The sequence below is a fragment of the Populus nigra genome, chromosome 13, assembly GCF_951802175.1.
Source record: "Populus nigra chromosome 13, ddPopNigr1.1, whole genome shotgun sequence".
Classification (NCBI taxonomy): domain Eukaryota; kingdom Viridiplantae; phylum Streptophyta; class Magnoliopsida; order Malpighiales; family Salicaceae; genus Populus; species Populus nigra.
In genome coordinates this window covers 8,630,721-8,653,894 of record NC_084864.1, presented here as the reverse complement: position 1 = coordinate 8,653,894, position 23,174 = coordinate 8,630,721, and the positions used below count along the sequence as shown (strand labels likewise).

General features: G+C 34.7%; 1 long non-coding RNA gene across 1 annotated transcript; it reads left to right on the top strand.

Moving 5' to 3' along the window:
• Positions 1-5,499: 5,499 nt before the first annotated feature.
• On the top strand, positions 5,500-7,563 carry LOC133671142 (uncharacterized). Its single transcript, XR_009834212.1, has 2 exons — positions 5,500-6,327; positions 7,284-7,563. It is a non-coding gene; the product is annotated as an uncharacterized LOC133671142 (long non-coding RNA).
• The last annotated feature ends 15,611 nt before the right edge of the window (positions 7,564-23,174 follow it).

Here is a 23,174-nt window from a genome sequence, read left to right as displayed (position 1 = left end):
AACATAGTTTTCTTTTACAACTTCCTAGAGATCTAATGCTTCTAGATGAATTGTCATTCTAATGACCTAAATTTCATAGTTATTACCATTAAAGACAGGTGGTGAATTGTGTAAAATGATTGAGTCGGTTTCCATTTCTAGTGTTTTTTTTTTGGTTTTGTATTTGTGATTTGGTTTGTGTTTTGATTCTTTTAACTCACAAGTCTCTCAATATAAATATGTTTTAATATCAATTTATTAATTATTTTAGACTAAATACAGAACTGGATATAAATAATACAAATAAATTAAATACAATAAATTTATTCCTAAAGAATTAGTCTTCAAATAGTAACCTTCAACAGCAAAATCTCCAGCTTTTAAGGCATTCTTTCAACAGAGGGCATTCAACATTGGTGACCTAGTCTATCTCAAACTACAACCTTGCTGGCATAAATCAGTAGTGCACATTATGGCCATTACTTGATTCTGGAGAAGATTAGAACTGTGGCTTATGAGTTGCAAACTTGTAACTACCTTCTTCAGCAACCATCGTCTCTCAGTTGAAGAAGCATGTTGGTTATAAGATTGTTTATAAGGAGTTGCCAATTAACCTCACGAGCACTCCTTTCTTTTTCACAGAAATCATCCCTGGATCCTATCCAGGTAGGCTCAATTAATATATCCCTTGTACCATAATCACTCTTATCACAACCTTCTTCTTCTTCTAAGGCAATACGGTTTTCCTTTCTACCTCTCTTTTCATGTTTTTTTGTTTTTTTTTAAAGACAGAGGAGAAGGGAAATGCAAAACCCAGGTAGAGGAAACCATGTCCATAAAGAGGAGGGGAAGCCACTGAGGGTCACTCATAGGTATGAATTTTCTTGAGATTTGTAATTTGTTGATTATTTTAATTCAATTAGAGAGAGAACTATTATGAGGTCAGTTAAAAAACAGAGAAAAAACTTGGGGTGTTGAAGGAGCTTGGAGGAAAGGCTAAAAAAAGAAGAAGTTGCGCTCTCCCAATGCTATGGATGTACGGCCAGTGATGGAAGTTGTAAAAGGTCCAGCCTTTGATATATTGCAGGTGCTGACACTTCTTTTTGTTCATCTGTAGGCAGCAAGCACTTTAACCACTACTTTTTTCAGTGATTCATTCCGTACTGTTTTCCTTTTCATTATTAATTTTGTTTCTATTGGCAGCTGGTCGGTGGCTGGACTTGTTAAGTGGCACTGGTTCTGTTGGTATTGAAGCTATCAGTCGAGGATGCTCTCAGGTATTTTACTTATTTATTTGTGTACTATGCTGCTAGTATTTGCAGTTATGAGTTTAATTACTTTAGATCTTCATTTCTGATGTCGCATGGTGGTCTACATGCTAAGGGGAGATCCTATAATCTAGATAAATACATAATTTCTCTCTATAGTTTAGGTTAATAGGCTTGTGCGTAAGAAGGTCCTTGCTTTCTGTAGTGCTTATAAAGAGCCATAGCCCAAAGGGTTTTGAAGGGATAGAAGAATGGAAGAAAAGGTGGTGGCCATTCTTTCAGGCACTTTACTCATGAACATGCAGCTTTGCTAGAAGCAACTAGTCACCTCCTTTCCTCAGCTAAAGACGATCCATCTGTTATTAGAAGTTGAAAAGTATTTCTCCTGAATATTCTTACGAATCAAGTTACATTGTTTGTAATTTCATTAGTGTCATGCCTCCATATACACGAGTTGATTATGGAATATTGATGGATCGAATTTCAAAAGTATCCATGGTTAGATAAGACACATTTATTGTAAGTGCTAATTTTGTTAATTATTTAACTTGGTTTATGTTCTTATTGACAAACTTCTTGCACAGTTTTTCTTAACATCAAGAATTTTCCTAGTCTAGCCCCCCTCCCCCATCTATCAAGTTTAAAGTACTCCCGTTTGCACCCTTCTTTTGTTACCATAAACCATTATCTACACCACAAATCACTGTGAAATCTTTGAGATGATATTATGTTTAGCACATTAAGGCCAACTAGCTTGGTTACTAGCACAATCTCAACCCAATAGCTTAAGCTGTTAGGTGAGGTCTCAAGATATGATTTATATTATTCTCTAACACATCCCCACAACCTTTTGAACTTGAAACTTGCACAGACCCCCACTACCTTGTGCTTAATTTTTATCAAATAAATGAGAATACTGAAATTTGAACTCGTGACCGCTTAGTCATCAAGGCTCTAATACCATGCCAAAGAACCATCTCAACCTAATAGCTTAACTTGTTAGTTAAGGTCCCAAGATATGATTTATATTATTCTCTAACACAGTAGTATATAATTTCTTATCCACGAATTATTTACTGTTGGTCAACATGGTGACAAATAATTTTGTTTTTAATACATCAACGAAAGTGATTATGTATGAAACTGCACATAAATGACTGGCGATTTGGTCGGACTCATTTGGCAATTTATGGACCTGACTAGGCTCAGAAGAAGAGAAAGAAATAATAGTATGTCGGTGGTAGAACTTATACTAGAAGTCTACAAGTGGAAAGTGGAGAGCGAGATGTGGGCTTATAAAGCTTTTTCTGCATGAATCATCTCCTAATGTTGACTGCTAAAATATATGTTGTATCGTTCATCCTTGTTATGTTCAGACAATTTGAAACCTGCCCTGGTTGATCTTTATGGTAAAAATATCTGTTATTAGGAAACTACAAATTTGTTATGACTAGCTTTTAATTCATTCAATTGTCTTCTTTTCCCATTTAAGATTAGAAGTTGGATTTTATTTCACAGGCTCATGTCTTCATGGTTTCTTGGTATTTCCTTGGCTGCTTATTGAGCTTGAGAATATTGAGAGAGCCTTCTTCTGTCATGCTGATATTTCATGATTGTAAGGACTTTATAAACCAATTCTGTATTTGATAAACAGATCTTATTTTAGTTGTTGAAGTCAAATACAGATATTAGAAATCGTTGACTACATAATGTTTGCTTTTTCTTGCCAATTTTAGCTTCAAGGAAATATGTACTCTCCTGTATTTTATCCTTTTGATGCCATTAGAGTCCATATCAGGCATACTGTTAAGAATGCGTATCTCTAGACTCATGCTTTGAACTTATATTGCATTACTACTCTGTTTTAGTTTGGAAGTCCAGTAAATTGTGCTTCTTAGTGCAATATGCTTGAACCTGCCCTTGATTTATTTTTATGCATCGAGCAATCAGACATACTGTTCAGGATGTATATCGTGATTTATGCTTGCCTTAGTCTTAGACATTAACTTTGTCATGTATCCCCACTTCCTTTTGTATTATTTAAGTTATAAACTGTCTCAGTTCTTGAATGCTATACTAATAGTTAAAGATATTAGTATCTCCACCTATTGATTTTAATTCAGAGAGAACGTTTTTCAGACTTTGAAGAGAAGAGAAAGATCCTGAAATTTCAGATTCCCTCAGTGACTTGAGGATACTGAGCTGCTTGACCTCTGCTCTGATGGGAAGTTTTTGATGTATTAGGAAAGATCAGAGATTATTTTTCAGACTTCCAAGGGAGCCTCTGTGTTCTGATGGATAGCTTTAGATGTTTTAGGTAGGAGGGTTGGGGGGTGGGGGGGGATCATATAACACAGTAGATAGGATAAGTAATCTCAAATGTCAATATTCATTCCATGACCATCATATCACAGTAAAGAAGCGTCTCTGTCATAAGCACTAAACTCTTAGGGAAGCCCTTTAATCAAAATCTGAAATAGAACAAAGTCCTAAACAAGATAGAGCTTGTAATTGCTAGATTCGGAAGAAAATTATATAATAAAATAGAATCTATATTTATCATAGAGTTGATAGTTTTGAATATCTTCATTTCATCCCATGGTTTTATGTGCCTGTATGGTATCGATGTGTTGTGTCATCGCTGTTGTGTAATGTTTAGTAGCTTACTGTAGTGCTTTGATAAAAATGTATTATTACTTAAGAAAATAATGGCTAAAGCAGGTGGTACCATACTCTTGGTTCGAAGACGTCATTTTCCTTTTAAAGGGTGTTCCTTTTGATCTAAAACCAGCCAAACCCTGCTTTGCTTTAAGAGCATAACATTTTCGAAGAGCCACTGCATTGTAAGCACTTCGCATTTTCATGGACCTGCTAAGCTCCTTGTTGCTAATAGTCTTCTGAAATATTAAGCAGAGGAACTTATAGGAGAGAAAACAAGGCAAATTGGGTGAGATGGTGGTACTTGTGAAGTTAAAAGTTTTTGGATAGGAGCATACACTTAGTCTGGGTTACAATATAGATTGCTTAGCTACTCTTTCTAGAAAATGTTTGCATGTATTGCTTTATCTTTAGAAGGTGATGTTGGAGTGTAGAATGCAACCACCTTATTTGATGAGTAGTTTCTAAGGAGAGAAGAATAGTAGATTACTTTGAGTTTTTCACGCTTGATTTTTTGACTCCATAGTTCTGCTTCTTGTTGATGTAGACATGCTTGACAATGCAGTTCAAGTGACCACAGACCACAATGCTCCATAGGTGTGGTTGGCCAAAGTATTCATAGCTGCAGTCACACAATTTGCGTTGTGGTTCTCTTCATTGCAGTAGTGCATGTTTGGCATTGCAGTCTGAAGGGATCACAATGTGTTTTAGCATGGGTGGCAAAAGCATCCTAGTTGATACTCTGGCCAGGTACTGCTGCAGCTGCACAACTAGTGTTGCCATCTAAGGAACCATTTAGCATTAGTCTCTCTCTCTCTCTTAATTAATATCATGAGGTGGGGTATGTTTTCTGGTCTTTTTTCATACCAAAATTCTTTTTTCGTGATACAGAAACTTATTGATGAAAAGAAAAACTCAATCACTCGAGTTTAATATACCAGTCAGCTGTTGAAATGAGAGTTGTTACCTTCTTTGGCAATCGGATTCTCGAAGATGATCATGACAGTACTCTTCTGGGAAATAATAGTTATAGTGGCATCACTTGGGATTTTATCCACCAAATGGGTCGATTCAGTAAGACTAGTTATAATTCAGTCTCTTAGCCATCAATGACCATCGCCTGGGTGGAAATCCTCAAGGCAGGCAGGCAGGCAGACAAAAGTATTTTTACATATTAGTTGCTTCCTTGTCAAGTACATTGGTCTTGTTGATTAATAATCAGTGTCGGGTAATTGTTTTTCATGTTGTTGGCACTCTGTGGTAACTAAGAAGAAATGCTAGTCAGTTTAAGTTGGAAGGACTTTATAAGAGCAAGCTCAGCTTTCGGGTGAAAGTCTGGAGAGAGTTCTGTCTTTACCTGTACGATAAGAATGCCAAAGTCCTGGTGAAAGTAGTAATTTGCTTCTGCCTTTTTTCTTTTTACTCTCTCTCTCTCTGCTTCTTCTCTCTTCTTTTTTCATTTTTGAGAAAGGAGGAGTGGAGGATCCTTGATGGACTTCCTTCTTTTTAGCTTCTATGCACCTAATTAGACGCCTTTTCCTTCCTTTATGTGGGATTTGTTTGAGCCACTTCCTGTGTTAGTTTTTCATCTTGAGAGAGGGACGCACTCTAACCGTTCGATCAAGCAATTTAAGTGGTGGGATGGTAACCAGTAATGGTAATTTCCCATCCTCGTTGTGGATCTATAAGGGACATGAGGTGCTATTTCTAATTTTATGCTAATAAAAACGTAAGAGCTAGGGGAAACAGTGAGGTCCCCTTTTTCGCTGCATGGAAACGCACAAATCAAAGAAAATATAACAGAGCTCGCATGGTCTCATTCTATATAAAGCACCAAGGTTAACCAACTCTTTGTTTTATTATTTTGCACTCCCATACACACAGTAGCGCACGCACACTCCCCACCCCAGCATTGCTTACAGATTCTCCACCTTTAAATAAAACCAATCACTTCTTACCCGCCAAGCTAACTTTCTACCAAAGAACTTGTCAAATTGCCCTGCTTTGCCTCCTTCACTCTTCAGCCTACCCATCTAAGAGAAGAGCTCCATGCGCACATTGCTCCTCAAGATAACAACATGTCTGTCCTGAGTTCTTTTCACATCTCCATTTTGAATGGCCAGCTATTATTCTTTATTGAAAAGTAGTGGGAGCAGAGAGGATAAAACATGGGGAGGGGTGGTAGGATTTTGAGGGCCCTATTAGGAGCTGTTATATTTTGGGGGGTGATTTGGTTCTTGTATGTTGGAATCCTACCAAACCATGCAACGACACTAATGGCAAGAATTAGAGTTCCAGCAGCCGGGACTTTCCAGCATCTGAAGCTATCTGGAAGAGAGAGTCATCTTATTCGTCATGACATGGATCTCAATTATGTGAGCAAGAGAAGAGTGCCCAATGGACCCGATCCTATTCACAACAGGTACATACTTCTCTACTCAATGTTCTTAGAGATATTTTTGCTAGAGTCAGCTTGTGACGAGTCGAACTTGCATGAACATAAGCTCAATTGACTGATGATGATTGCACATCCAATCATTATAATGGTGTTATGTTGTAGCATGAGAATAAACAAGGCAGATGCTAGAGTACACTAGACATTATGTGAACATACAGTTTCTTCTAGGTGAGGGAGGTTGTAAGAGTAAAGTTAAAAATCGATCCTTTTTTTTTAATATAATTTGATTTGTGAATGCGGTGAAAGGGGAACAAGCTGGTATTTGTTATCTAGGAAACGCTGATGGTGGTTTTACCCTTTAACTAAAGCTTCTTTACATATCAGTCTTTCTCTTATTTTTATGTGCAACAAGCAAAGACTTTGGGGGAAGAACTGGATCACTTTAGATGCGTGGAGGAAACACAAATAGCTTCTTTTAGAATCTCAAACAAAAAATCTTTTAGCCATTTTTGCTCCATTTGGACTCCATAACCTCCCATATTTTCAGTTTAATACAACAAGGAGATGGATAGCATCATTTAGATGGGTGTGATCTCACACTGTAATTTGTTGTTGTGAATTCTTTGTTCTTATGATTTGGAATTCTGGGTGCTGAATGCTCTAATGTGTTTTGTGCTACATAATTTGTTGCATGAAAAATCCGAGGGATGCTGGAATTATATTGTATAGGTTTTTTTTTTTTGATAAATGAGAATTGCATTTGATCAAGGGAATGAAGAAGTAGTTCATCCTTCTACAAAGTAATAACACAACATAGAATAGAACTATCTGATAACAACCAGTTCACAGTAAATTCCATTTTCTACACATCGATCTGAACATATTTTGTATGTATATATTATCATAATGCAGGTTTGCCTCTGTATTCTCTTCTTTATTCTCATAATTGATATTTCCTCTACTTAAACCATGTTATTCAGGAAAACAGTCCAGTCTAGACAACCACCTGGTCAATCCTAAGTTTGAAGCGACCAAGAACCTTTAAACTTGCGAGGAAGAATCACATCCATTGAGTTTTAGGGTTGCATGGAGTACTGCTAGATTTCAGTGGAAAAATCACTCTTGTATTCAACTAAAACATTGTCATTGCTAGGGGCTGTGAGTGCACAGATATGTTATGCTTGGATTTCCTGCAGTTTATATATTTGGAGTTTGTTGAGTGATTACCGTAATTATTAGTGCTATAGAATTTGGAGACTATCCCATGATTTTTGTTCAAATGAGCATCCTTCCATATCATGAATCTTGTGCATTCTGCCGGACGATTGGAACAGACTAGGAGGGATACCATATCATCTCAAATATCTGGAACCGTTCGTACACCAACTTTGAGAGAGGAAGATTGAGCTTTTGAAACATATGCGTGTTACCTGTTCAACAATTTATTTTTTCCCCTTTCTTTTAAAAGCAACAAGGGATCATGGATAGGTTTTTTTTATTTTATTTTACATGAAAAGAATGGAACACTGTCCAAGAAAGTTTTCTAGTCTCCGTACATGATTACTGGGACTGTAACATGAATTATATACTGCTTACTATTCAGCTAATTTAGCTTTTTGTTGGATTGGATTTCTCCTTTCAAAGTTGCTTCGTGTTCCCCAACTAAAGCGTTACCCATTATCTAAAGTTGCTCTTTTCTCAAAACATTTTTTCCTTAAATGGTGCCACTGTTACGTGTATCGGCGAGCAATAATTGCAGGCTTATCAAGATGCGAACAGTAGAATTTATCTCGCCAATATTTCCCACTAATCTCACCATGGAAACAGGCATTTGTCAATGGGGCTGTCATGCTAAGTTGAAGTGTGTGTATGCATGTCTTGCGAATAGCGATGCCTACAGGAAGAGATAAACAAGCCCTCTACTTCCATTGTTAGGAATAAGGAGCGCAGACACCAAATCTCATGTTCTTCACCAACGAATCTTAAGATCCCACACACAAATTCTAAGAACATTTTTACCAAAAAGATGTTTGGTTTTAAACACTTGAGTAAGATGTTGTAGTTATCTTTTTGTCGAGTACAAAACAAGGAAAGGAGCCATCTCTCTTCACTGCTTTTTCTTTCACTTTGTTTACTATTATTCTTGATATATCTCCCTCTTTCTCTTGCTTTTTCCCCCTCTGGTTCGGTTTTGAATGGTTCGAGAAGCGAAGACCCAGTCCACCTCCAATACAAAGCAACTGGGGTTCAAAATTAGAGGTTCTTTTTGGTTGCATGGGGGACAGATTCCTATCCCGTGCAGTTCTTTTTATTAAAAGTTAATGCCCTAATGGAAAGAGACCCCAGGGAGTCCCGCATGATTTAAGTGAAAAATATACTTTTGTCGATCTCACATCTTTTTTTGGCCCAATTATATGGTTTTTTTATGGATTTTACAAACTCCAAAGCTGGCTAAGCAGCAGGCATCTCTCCTCTATTTGATATTTGCCTTTCTTTTTTACACATCATTTTAATGTGGAATGATCAACTATTGCATTTACATCGTTTTTTATTTATTTATTTAAATATCAAAGTTGGTAGTGTGGAATTGTTTTTCCCTCCTACAAGAAATTGAAATATTTAGTGTGGGGAAAAAAAACGTTTACTTTATATAGCAATATTTTTCTATTTTTTTTTTTACATTTTGGTTTTTTTTTTTTGCTTTAGTTAATGAATTTTTCTTTATTTATTTTTAATCTAGTCCTAATATTATATAGTTATTGAAAATTATAATTAATAATTTATTTTAATTTGCTTTTTATATGGTTATTGAAAAAATATCTCGACTTCACATGGCATTCGAAAAATATCTCGACATTGCGATATTGTCTTTTTTTTTACATTTCATTAAATAAAAATAGTTTTAAAAAATCAAGTTATTAAACTTTATATAGTCAATGACCCGTTTTGTGAGTTTGATGGGGTAACCCTGGTTGCCCTAGCTTGCAAGTTTGGCAAGGTATGTTTTTTTTTTTTTTTAACTTAACTTGATTTTGTGATCATTTATTTTTTTAATTATATAGTTAAAAAAAATAGTTTTGGAAAAAAATCATATTACTAAACATTAGAAAATTCATTGACCTGTTTACGGGTTTGATATATTTAACTTTTCTTTTTATTTTTTTTTTCATACTTCGATATTGGGTTGATTAGGAACTGAGTATTATAATTTTTTTTATTTTTTTCTATGAGATTATTGCGTTCTAAAAAAAATATCACAGTATTGGGCCAATGCTTGATTTTACGATCGTTTATTTTTATCATCATATAGTTAAATAAAAAATAGTTTTAAATAAATGTTATTAAATCTAGTAGAATCCATGATCTTAATCACGAGTTTGACATGTTAATACAAATTACCTGATTCAATGGTTTGGCGGGTTTACCCTCTAAACCTGATATATATATATATATATATATATATAGTTTTTGGTCTAAAAAAATTTTTTAATTGATTTTTTAATTGTTTCATACTTCAATATTGCATTGGCTGAGAAATAGACTTCATGACTTATATTTATTTGCTTTTTACAAGGTTATCATAGTCTCAAATAAATGTTTATTTAGAGTTGGTTCTTGATTTAGCGAGCATCTATCATGTAATTAAATAAAAATAGTTTATAAAATTAATAAAGTTATTAAACCCAGTGAAGTCCATGACTCATGTCACTGGGTGACCTAGGTTAATCAAATTTGGCATCGTCTTAATATATATATATATTTTTAAAGTTGTTATATTGAAGTTTTGTTTTTTTTTAATTGAAGTCATATTTTTACTAGTTATCCAAGTTGTTTTTGGACCCGTGAAATTGATTGATTCACGTTGAGTTAGCTTCCACGTGATTTATTTGGAAACTCGAGTTAGACAAAAAATTAAATCGGGAGGTTTCAAGACTCACCCATTTGGTTGCGTTAAATGAAACTACCAAAGAATTTCTCGCACTCTTGACATTTTTCTTGCAATAAAAAAAGGTAGGCTGACTTGTGGTGGAGCGCGAATCAATATACTAGTTAATGCTACTAGGGTTAATTGAAAAATATTTCCTCCCTGTAAAAACATTTTCCACTTGATTATCAATGTTTGTTTTTCACAATTTTTTTTTTACAAAAGAAACAAACTCATATTATCATTTTTTTATTAATACATAACATTGCATTTATATAATTCTTGTCCAAGCATATTACATACTTGCTGATAATTCCATGTATCTTATTTGACATAATTATTCTTGATTGCATTTTACATATCCATCGTATTATCATATATGGTGAACATCATTTTCATGGGTTCTTTTTCATAATATCAAATGTTGCATCTTCCACCTGGAGTTGCTAACTATATACTATCCTTATTTTCTTGGATATTTTTTTTGGAAACTTGAATGAGACTTTTGATGGAAATTTTAAGTTGTTTTTGTGGTTGTAAATGGTGGTGATTTCATGTTATAAACATGTTTTAATGCTTTTATATATATATATATTAATGCTGGTGGTATTTTTATAATTTTAACAATTGATCATTTGTTTTTGTTTATTTCAAGGCTTCAAGGGCTTTTTAGTCATTAAATTAAATATAATAACAAACCTAAAAGATTTAAGATTTTTTGTTTTTGATTTTTTTTGTGCCAAATGTTAAGGATGTAAATTCTTATTAAGTATGTAAAATTTAGGATGTAAAGTATAATTTATAAAGGTATAGAAAAAAAATAAATTTTAAAAAAAATTATATGATGTTTTTTATAATTATTTTTAAGTTTAAAATAATTAAAGGATAAATTAATTTGAGTATTTTATTGTTTGATTATCTTTTCACTTTACAATTAAGTTTTTAAATATTATATTTTGTAATTTAAACTTTAAAGATTATTTTTATTTTATACTTTTAATAATTGATGTGGTATAAAAATAAAATAAAATATATTTATTTATAAAATTATCATTATATTTAAAATAATAACTAAAAAAATTATTTTTTTAAAAAACTAGATCTTGCATAAGCAAAAACAAAAAAGAAATATAATAAACAAGATAAAAAACCAGAAAACCCTAGCCCCCTTATTTTCCATCTTCTTCCCTTCTCTCTTACATAACCGCTAGCCCACCTAGCAAGCTCTCTTTAAGGCGGCAACCACAGAGTTACCCTAACCCTTCATTCTCGCTCAATTGACAGCCATCAAGCTTTAACCGAGACCCACACCATTATCTCCTTCACCAACCAAACAAAATTGAAGCCACAATTGTCGATCTAGATTTTCCAGTCCCGATTCAGCGGCCATCATCTACATCCAGTAAAAAACAAGGCTTGTTGCAGTCACAATTATATGGTGCTGACAATCATAAAAACCATAAAGTTATACTCATTGTCTTCAATTATTTTCTAAAAAAGAGACAAGGCTTGCAAAAGAAAATATTTTTTTTCTGTGCTTTTTGCGGAAGCTTTGGTTATTGAGATGCAAATTATTCTGTACTGTCTGAATTTTTTTCGTGATGCTTCTGGCCAATGTGTTAACAAATTCAAGAAAACATATTTTCATAATTGTCAGACTCAAAATTGAATTTATTAGATCTGTACAAGACCTGAAATTTTATTCAAATATTGTTTCTTCATAATTAGTAAGCTTGTTGCAGTGTATTAGTATTATCTTATTGTCTCTGGGCTCTACATTCATAATTTCAAATTTTGAAAAACTGCAGTCACAATTCCTACACTTTTTGACGTGCCTTTTGGGTTTGTTTTGATGGGAGAGAATAATTGTTGCCATGAGTCGCAAAAGATGAGGTTGGTTGATTATCGGTACGAGAATAAATTATCAGGAGGGAGGCTATGATTTTGATAGAGAGGTCAGAGAGAAGAGAAGGTTAACAGAGAAGATAAGGTTAGGAGGGAGGCGCTATGATTTTGATAGAGAAGAGAAGAGAAGAGAAGGTTAACAGAGAATGAGTTGTGGGGGTAATGAATTATATTTTATGCTTCAATCAATATATATGGTGGGAGTATTATTATCTTTTCATTTATTTTTAAAATGAACGTTTCAAATTGTGATATTTGAAAACTTTGCAAAGTGAAAAAATAATCAAATTGATTCCAACAATTCCAACCAAAAAAAAAAATAGTTTGTAAGTTGAGAAATCTAATAAACTATAATGTTTTTCTTGGTTGAAAAATATAATAAGATTTGTGTAAATTAAATAAATAATTAATTATTATAATTATAAATTACTCTATAAAATAGAACATAAAGCTTAGATGGTTATGGAACTCTTGGTCGTTGTATGCTTTAAGAGACAAGTTTTATTAGCTTTAAGAAAAGATGATGATGTCTCAAAAAATTCAAGTAGCTTAGAAATAAGACTTATGTGTTGAATAATTGGTTAATCCCTTAGTTATAACAATCTACTCCACTATCTATAGCCAAAATAGCTATAATAAGTGTAACTTGATGTGAGAAGCTAAGTACCCGTAAAAGATCCTCTATGGTAGGTTAGGGGACTCAGATTTTTAAGTAAATATCTTTATAGTGAAAGAGATTATAATGATATTTTAAAGAAATATGCTTTGAAAATATATATGTAGTAAATAATAGAGAGATTTAAAACCCTTGACTTGAGTGGTTCAAATGGTATTTTTATTAAACCTTGTCCTTTTATTAGGGTAAAGGGACTAGAGAGTAATTTCCATTATAGTAAACTACATGTTGTGTTTTACTCAGCCTACCTAAGTAACTGTAACTACACACCTATATTCCACTAAAATCGTCTAACTTCCTTATCATTATAGAAGATGGAAACATAGGTGGCTAGTGAAGACTTTTATACACTTATGAGTGTAGGTGAAGTGTAGGTTTGTCTCTATTAATATAAAAATAGACAATAATTCCCTACAACCTAGGTAGGAGTTGGTTTTAGGAAAATCGTATTCAAATCTATGAATGTTATGCCTAAGTATAATTTTAGGTATGTGTGGCTCGTGAGATCAATCTTGCCCTAAATCAAAGGTGCAAGGGTTGGGAAAATAACCCGATGTTTAAAGTTTTAGGCACGAGGACACGCCAATAAATGCACACTATCTAGAATTTGGCGGTGATGGACAATGATAGCCTTGCATGGGCAGCGATGAATCTGGCAAGTAGCGTGCAATGATTCGTGTGAGTCATTGAGCTCTTGACTTGGCATGAACACGGGGCTTAGATAATAGACCTTTTAAGTTGGTAGCAAACACAACATAAACTAACAGTTGGGATTGCTAGGTGGATATGCATATTGTGGGTTAGTGGTGGCAGTTATGGACATTCAGATCATGAGAGACTAGGGGCAGAACTGGGTTGCTTTATAAGTTACTAAGATCATGAGAATATGGAAGAGAAACTACCCACTACTTGTTAGAAAATAAGCCACTAAATTCATTGAGAACATGGGGGAGAAAATGCCCCATTATGTCTTGAAAAATAGGAATGATGGTTGTGCCTTGTAACTCACATATCTTTGTCTATAAATAGGCTGGAAAATCTTGGCTGTGTAGGATGCAATCTTTGTGCATAGCACACATATTTATATTATGTAATCCTTTGTTTACGAGATTAGTAAAGGTTGAGAGATCTTATTGTATTTTGGGTGTGCTTTGAGTTCATTTACTTGTGTTTGTTATTTATTTACGACGAAGCAATTGTAGGAACCTCTTTGGGTGAGCGAAACACATAGTCATAGGTAAACACCAGTGAAAAGGGTGAGGCAAAGCTTAGTCTAATTGGGCCTAAACTGTCGCATGGCTGGATTTTAGGGTGAAAAATTTAACCTTATGACAATTGGTATTAGAGCACGGTTGGTTCTAAGATCGTGCAACCCGAAGTCATGGAAGTTATTTAGGAACGGTTGATATGTCTTGAGACTTTGATAGGGCATGAGAAAGAAGGTCAAGAACGCTCTATCATTGATCGCTTGAAAGAAGTTATGGAAGGCGCTAAAAGGCAAAGAGTTTGCACGTTTCTTTTGTGGCAGAATCAAGTGAATGAATGGAAGCTGCTGAAGAGACCATTGCCATTCTGAAATAGGCAGTAACAAACACTCTTATTAGGGTAAGTACATCTAAACCTAAAGTGCCTTAACCGAAGTCTTTTGGTGGGTCAAGAAGTTCCAAGGAACTTGAGAATTTCTTGTGGGATATGGAGCAATACTTTAGTGTTGTAAAGATCGGTGTGGCTGAATAAGTAGATCAACGTGCTGTATCTCACGAGTGATGTTAAACTTTGGTGAAGAACAAGAACCAAATAGGACTTAAGTGTTGGACGTCTAAAGATTGAGATGTGGGATCGTCTTAAGTTGGAGATGAAAGAGCAGTTCCTTCTGAGCAACACATCCTGGATTATATGGGAGGAATTGAAAAAGCTCAAACATGAAAGGTCAGTTCGTGAGTATGTTAAGATTATACAGGAGGAATTGAAAAGGCTTAAACATGAAAGGTCAGTTCGTGAGTATGTTAAATCTTTTAGTTCTTTGATTCTTGACATCGTGAATATATCCGAGGAGGATAGGTTATTCAACTTCATGTTGTCTGGACTTCAACCTTGGGTGCAAGTAGAACTAAGACAATATAACATAAAAGATATGTCTTATGTTATTGTTGTTGCAGACAGTTTGGTTGATTTTAAATCAAATACTAGATGGGGTTACACATCAGCCTCCTTCAAGTCTAAGGTAAAAGATAAGGAGGAAAAGAATAAGAAGTTCGGTGGGGGGTGCGGCGCATCTAAGGTTGTCGCGGATAAGGGCAAGGCTAAGTTAATAGGTACACAAGGTAAAAGTACTAAACCAAACTTTTCTTACTTTATTTGTGATGGTTCTCATTTTACAAAGGAATGTCAAGAGGGAAAAGTTGAATGTTATTCGAGTTAGAGATAGTAATGAGGATGAGGGGCTAATTACGCATGTCAATCCTATGCGTGTGTTAAACTGCTTAGTTGCTGAATTAGCGGATACGGCTGTCGAAACCAGCCTTGTTGATTAAGACTTGGCAAGGATTGATGCATTACGAAAAGGAAAATCAGGGTCTGTGGATAATCTGATGTATATGAAGATTAGGATAGATGGCAAAGACATAAACGCTATGCTGAATTCAGGTGCAACTCACATGTTTATGGAAAATCGGTTGGTGAAGGAACTTGGTTTACGACTGAGTAGTAGCCATACTTCGATGAAAACAGTAAACTCGAAGGCATAAAGAATTACAAGTATGTCTTATGATGTGCCAATAATGCTGGATCAATGGAGAGGTAAGCACGACCTGTTGGTTGTAAATTTGGATGACTTCGATATTATTCTTGGTCTTGATTTCTTGAGAAAAAGCCAAGATTGTATTGGTGTCATATTTTATTAGAGTCGTGATTGCAAGTGAGGGATGCCCATGTTTTGTCCCATGTTATAATGTCGCAACGAATAATGTCATTAGGGGTGGAAAAAACTTGATCTCAGCCATTACTATTGATAAAACATCACATAAAGGTAGAGAAGTGTTTCTTTCGATAGTAGTGGATAAGAAAACGAACTACTATGAAGAGGTGCCGAAAGAAATTGCTAGTGTGTTAAAGCAATTTGAGGCTGTGATGCTACCTCGTCTACCGAAGAAACTCCCACCTAGGAGGGCCATAGACCATCGAATTCATTTGGTATCGGGAACAAAGCCACCATTTCAAGCCCCTTACCGAATGTCGCTAATGGAATTGGAAAAATCAAAGAAGCAATTAGGAGAACTGATTGACAAGGGATTTATCCGTCCTTCCAAGGCTTCATATAGTACTCTAATCTTATTTCAAAAGAAGGTATATGGAAGCCTTCTCATGTGTGTGGACTATCAAACACTTAACAAGGTAACCATAAAAAATAAATATCTAGTTCCTTTAATTCGGGATAGTATCAAGTGCAGATTGCTGCGGGTGATGAGTATAAGACTACCTGTGCGACGAGGTATGGCTTATACGAGTTTCTAGTTATGCCATTCGACCTAACAAATGCTTCAAAAACATTTTGTAATCTCATAAATGACGTTTAAAATGATTTCTTAGACAACTTTGTTATAGTATACTTAGATGACATTGTAATCTATAATAGAGGAATGAAAGATCATATAATTCATCTTTCTAAAGTTCTAAGTAGATTGAGGGAATATGAATTGTATGTAAAGAGAGAGAAATATGAGTTTGTAAAAAATGAGATTACGTTTTTAGGCCATTTAAAAAACAGAAGATTCAAACCATCGTTGAATAGTCAGCGTCGAAGATAGTCCCAGAGTTGAGATCTTTTTTGGGGCTTATAAACTACTACAAACAATTCATTAAGGTTATAGCAAGAAAATAACTCATTTCTTAGATCTTCTAAAGAAAAATTAGAGAGGAGAATGGTCAGTTGACTACATATTAGCTTTTGAGAAATTGAAGACAACAATAATGTCAGCTATAGTCTTGGGGCTGCTTGATTTTGAGAAGCATTCGAAGTGCATACTAATGCTAGTACAAGAAGAACATCTGATTGCTTTCGAGAGTCGAAAGTTGAATGATGATGAACATAAATACTCAAACCACGAGAAGCAAATGACAGTAGTGGTGCACTGCCTTGGTATATGAAGAGTATATCTGTTGGGACTAAAATTCATTGTCAAGACCGACAATATTGCTAACATCATCTTCAGGACAAAAGAAATTGTCACAACGGCAAAATTGGTGGCAAGAATTCTTGGCTGAGTATAACTTTGTATGAGAGCTAAATCGGGGAGGCATAATCAAGTTGCGGATGCACTCAAAAGATGTGAGGTAATTGCTATTGTTCTTACTATTGTTCAGGTGGAGTCGGACATGTAGGGTTGCGTTCGTCAAGCTACTGAGAAAGATGCAATGTAAAAAAAGCTGGTTAATCATGTACGAGAAGGGATTGGTTAGAACAAGACCTACTTTATGCGAAATGGAGTTAAATCTTTATGCTAAAGGGAGAGCTACAAAAGTATTCAATGATGGAGACTTATAACCCGTGGTGGGCTGAACATCCAGGTAGAGAAATGATGCTTTCTCTTTTATCTCAGACTTTTTATTGGTCGAAGATAGATGATGACGTAGAACTTTACGTCAAAACTTGTTTAGTGAGCCAACAAGATAAGACCTTATGACAACAAGAGAAAGGATTGTTACAGCCACTAATGATTCCAAACAAGCCTTAAGTGTTGGTTTTGATGGACTTAATTGTTGGGTTTCATAAGATGGATGGTATGAATACTGTTGTGGTTGTCGTAGAAAGATGCACCAAGTATGCAATGTTTATAGTTGCCTCGACGGTGTGTACAACTGAAGTGGCCACTGAGTTATTATACCGAATATGGTGAAGTATTTTGGAGTACCTTCTGACATCGTAAGGGATCGTGATGTGCGATTCACGTACAGATTCTAGATAGTGTTGTTCAACATGATGGGGACAAGGCTGAAGTTTTCCACTGCCAATCATCCACAAACTGATGGGTAGACGAAAAGGATAAAGGCTTTGCTAGAGGAATATTTGAGACACTACGTGACAATGATACAACGAAACTTGTTCGAATTGTTGGATAGTGCACAATTTTGCTATAATCTTTAAAAAACCTCGGTAATAGAAGCAAACCTGTTTGAGTTTGTTTTGAGAGCACAACCTCAAACTCCTACCAAGATTACGATACAAAAATTTGGTGGGAAAATTCCAGCGGCGTATGAGTTTGCAATGGAGCGACAAATATTGTTTGAGCAAACCCGAGATAACTTGTATAAGGCAAGAAAAAGAATGTTGAAATAAGCTAACCAAAAGTGAAGACTGCTAGAATTCAGTGAGGGTAACAAGGTGTTGCTCAAGTTAACTCTATAAATATGGAAGAAAATTATGGTGAAGATGAAGCATCTAGGGTTGGTGCCGAAATATGATGAACCTTTTGAAATTATGGAAAAGGTGGAGGTTGTTGCCTATAGATTAAAGCTGCCTGAATGACTAAATCTTCATCCTACTTTTCATGTAAGTTACTTAAGATCTTTTTAAGAAGACCAAGAGGATCCAAATATAAAGTAAGTCACAAAGAGCTCCTCCTATGATTCACAAATAGTTTGACGATGGTATTGTCAAGATCATGGATCATCGCCAACTAGGCCAACATATGAAGAATCGATGAACTAAGATTTTAGTAAAATGAGAGAAACATAAACTTTTCATGGGAGAAGGACACCGAGTTATGGCAATTTAAAGATCAGGTGTAAGAATACCTCACTTCTATTCCAACGATGACATTAGACTTTTCTGGTGGGGTGGTTTGTTAAAGCTCTAGGCACGAGGACACGCCAATAAATACATGCTACTTAGAATTTAGCAATGATGGACAATGGTAGCCTTGTATAGGCAGCGATGAATTTAACAAGCAGCGTGTAATGATTCGTGCAAGTCATTAAGCTCTTGACTTGGCATAGATATGGGGCTTTGATTATGGACCTTCTAAGCTAGCAGCAAACATAATAGAAACTGACAGTTGGGATTGCTAGGTGGACATGCAGATCGAGGGTTAGTGGTGGCAGTTATGAACTTCTAGATCATGAGAGATTGGGGGATGAACTTGCGGCATAATTGGGGTTGCTTTACAAGCTACTAAGATTATGTGATGAGGGAGAAACTGCTCAGTACTTGTTGGAAAATAAGCCACTAAGTTCATGAAGAACATGAGGGAGAAAGTGCCCTATCATGTACTCAAAACTAGGGATGATAGTTGTGCCTTGTAACTCATATATCTTTGTTTATAAATAGATTGGAAGGCTATATAGGATGCAATCTTTGTGCATAACACACACACACACACATGCACACTTATATTGTGTAATCCTTTATTTATGAGATTAATAAAGGTTGAGAGATCTTCTTATATTTTGGGTGTGCTTCGAGTTCATTTACTTGTGTTTGTTATTTCCTTACGATAAGGCAATTATAGGTACCTCTTTGGGTGAGCGAAACACATAGTCATAGGTAAACAAGAGTGAAGACTAAGGCAAGGCTTAATTTAGTCGGGATTAGACTATCGTATAAGGCTGGATTTTAAGGTGAAAAATTTAACCCTATGACATCAGGCATTAGGTCCCTACTTGAAAATTAGTTCTAGGGGTCCAGTAGCATGCAAGGCTCGCATTATAGGTCCTTAAAATGCTCTATGCCTGAATCTAGGCCTTACGCGGACTAAGCCAGTGCATCATGCCCAATGCTTGTAGGTATGACACTTTGGCCAGGCCCAACGCGTCTTTGATGGGGAGTGTGTGGGGCTGGTGTGTGCCAACTTAACATGATTGATATAAAAATCTTGGTCTATCAATAGCTTCTTAAACCTTTGAGATATAAAATATGCAAAGACTTAGTTTATTAACTAGTTCAGACAATATGATTTTTTTGCTAATATGAAAATAAGGGTGTGTATTCCTGAGTATATACTCAAAAAAATTGCACAGTAAAGTGTGCACCATGATTGAAAAAAAATTCTTTTAGGAAAAAATACAAGGAATTCATGCTTAGAAAAAAATTTAAAAGGCAAAAAGGACAAAACCATGTTGGAGAAGCCTATACTTTGAAAATCTTACCGAGAGGATGAAGGTTCCATGCCCATACTTTGAAAATTTTCTTAGAGGTCAAGGGGAACCCTTTGAGGAGAAGCTACACTTAGGGAAAAAATAAATTCTAAGAGGGTGAATGTTCCACGTCTATACTTAGAAAAATTTCTAAGAGGTAGAGGGGAACCTTTTATGCTCATACTTAAAAAACTTTATAAGAGATTGAGGGTTTCACCCCCTACTTAGAAGATTTAAAGAGGTAGGAGGGAACCCATGAAGATGCTTATACTTATAAAAGTTTCTAAAAGATGGAGGGGACCAATTTATGGTGATGTCCACACTCATAAAAATTTCTAAGAAGCTGAGGATAACCCATAAAGGGTGAGCCTATGCTTAAAAGATTTATAAGAGGTTAGGGGTAACAACCCCTGAAAGAGGATCTTATACTTATAAAATATTTTCAGTGGGTGGGGGAACCTAAGAAGGAGAAACTCATACTTAGAAAAATTTCTAAGAGGCCAAGGGTAACCCTTGAAAAAGGATCGTTCCTTGCAATAACGTGATGCTTAGAAGCCTTGTATTGATCCGAGATCATACTAACGAGTGGGAATCTCGTGGCCTCCAAGTCAATAGTATGGGGTTTGGAAGCTCACCACTAAAGAGTGGTCACATTTAAGTGTGTGAGTGATATGTGACCATCCTAGCGATGTCATAGGACGTGAGAGTCCTCCCCCTGAAAAGTGGTTGGTGGAGTGTGGGAGGTTGATGGCCTCCCTAGTATTGTCATGGAATGTAAGAGCCCTTCATTAGAGAATTATCATTTTTGAAGAATGGGAGGCATGTGGTTTTGGCAATGGATTGGGACTTGAAAGCCTCCCACTAGAGAGTTATCATAGGTGGGAGATCCTAGATTGATCCTTGAAGATTGTGTGAGGCCTAGAAGGATAACTAGAAAGTCATGACAGTTCAAGACTACACTAGAGAGGCGAGAGACCTATGGTAATCCCTTGAGATAACATGAGGGCCCAAGACACACATTAGAGAGTCATGTCAGTCTAAGATTAAACTGGAAAGGTGAACTGGAAAGTTTTTTTTCTCTTTAATTAGGCTTTTTTATGGACAAATTTACAATCAATTAGCTTTCTTTTAACAACAAGGGCAGGATTAAAAGATGGAGAACCAAATTTAAAAAGATAAGGAGAATAGGTGGCAACTTCAATGTATGTGCAAAAAAGTTCAGTTTGGTCCTTATACTTCCAATTTATTTTTTTTCCAGCTCCTTTGGTTTTTTAAATTTTAATTTCGGTCCAAAATTTTATTTTTTATTTTATTTTTGAGTTCTTAATTTAAAAGAGAAGAGAAGGTTGCCAGATTTCAGTGGTAAAGAGAAATTCTTGGTTGACACCGATTTAGACTACGAAAATAGTTAATCTTGATGTTAATAAGTTCCATTTAATAAAACGAATCTTACCTAGATGTTCTTTGACCTTCTTATTGCCTGAAATGATAGATATGAGCTAAGAATTGTTTTTTTCTAGGTTGATTTTAGGTTTATGAATCTGTTTTTAGGTTCCATATATGAGTTTATCAAGGTGTATATATATGTATATGATGTTTTATAGGTGTTTGGAATCAAAACTTGGTTGAAAAATAGGTTTTTAGATTAAAAAAAAAACCACCTACCTCTATTTTCTAGTCACCACTATGGTTTGAATCTAGAGAGAAACAGGTGATGCGATGCCTACTTATTTTATTTATAAAAAAATTAGGGTCTTACACTAAGTCATTCGCCACTTAAAAAAAATAGTTAGCCTATGTGTATGGGCCTAGCTGAAAGGCCCAAACACATAGGCTTTTTTAAGCTTTTATTTTTCAATTTATTATTTTGCTGAAATACACACACACACACATAAAAGATCAGATCGTAAAATTGATTTCATTGATTTTGTTAAAATTAGTAGCCTTAAAAAATCTCATAAAAAATTTTGTTTTTATTTAAGTTATCTTGTGTTGGATTCAGCTTTATATTAGTATTGGTTTTAGATTTTGTTGAGTTATTCTTGAATTTGTTTTCTTGTTTATCTTGTCTTTTGACATTCGTAAGATGAACTTTTTAGGTTAAAATCATTTGATAGATTCTTGTTTAGTTCAATAAAAAAAATGGTAAATGATAAGAGAGTGATAATAACATCTAGAGAAGCTAGGTTAAGAGTGAAATATGAGTGAAGTGGCATATCTTTCAGTGTAAACATGTAAGATAGTGCGATGTTTATTACTAACATCTTTTAAAACTTTTGATGTCTTTCAAAAATAAGTCAACATTCAAGCAAGATGATAATTTAAGGTTGAATTCTTTTGAGGGAGGAGAAATGATGAGAATAATCAAATAATATCATAAGATCCATTAAATGTGCCAACTGGACATATTACAAGGTTAAGAGTTGAAAAGATTAAAGAGGTATTCAATTGACTATTTCAAGATATTTGGGCTTTATTTCCTACATGACTTGAGAATTCAAATTGTTTTTCTACTTACATGCAGATTAGGTTTATTTTTCTAATGTATAGTTTTATATTAATGAGAATAACTTTCGATCTAACTATTTGATTGAAATGATATTTTTCCAGAAGATTCTAAAGGCCTTATTTCATATATAATTAAATTTTCATAGCTATCAGGAATCAAAAAGGCTTTGTGATAAAGCCTTGAAGTTACTATATGAGATTTGTAATATTTTCCTATTGTTAATAGGAATAACTTTTGATCTAACCATAGGATTGAGATGATATTTTTTCAGAAGATTCTAAAAGCCTTGTTTTATATAGAATGAAATTTTCATAACGATTAGAGATCAGAAAGGCTTTGCGATAAAGCCTTGAAGTTACTGTATGAGATTTGTAATATTTTCTTAGTTGATTTAGGATTTTCTTTCTATTTTATTTAGAATTTTTTTGTAATTTTTTTTCAATCTAGTTTAAGATATTTTACCTAGTATAAATAATGTTATTGAACTTATATTTAGTGGGATAAATTCATTATTCAAAAATAAAAACTTGTGTGTGAAAGTTTATACCTTATACCTTCGATTCTGTGTTTGTTATAATCAATAGGTCAGGGTTTTCATCTAGTAACTATGGTTCTTTAGTTCAGGAAATCAATGAGTCGGGTTCTTTTCAACTTAATTTTAGTTTTACTGAGTTGTGTTCAATCTTGATTGTGAGTTCTAAGGTTTTTATCATTTGAGTTCGTAT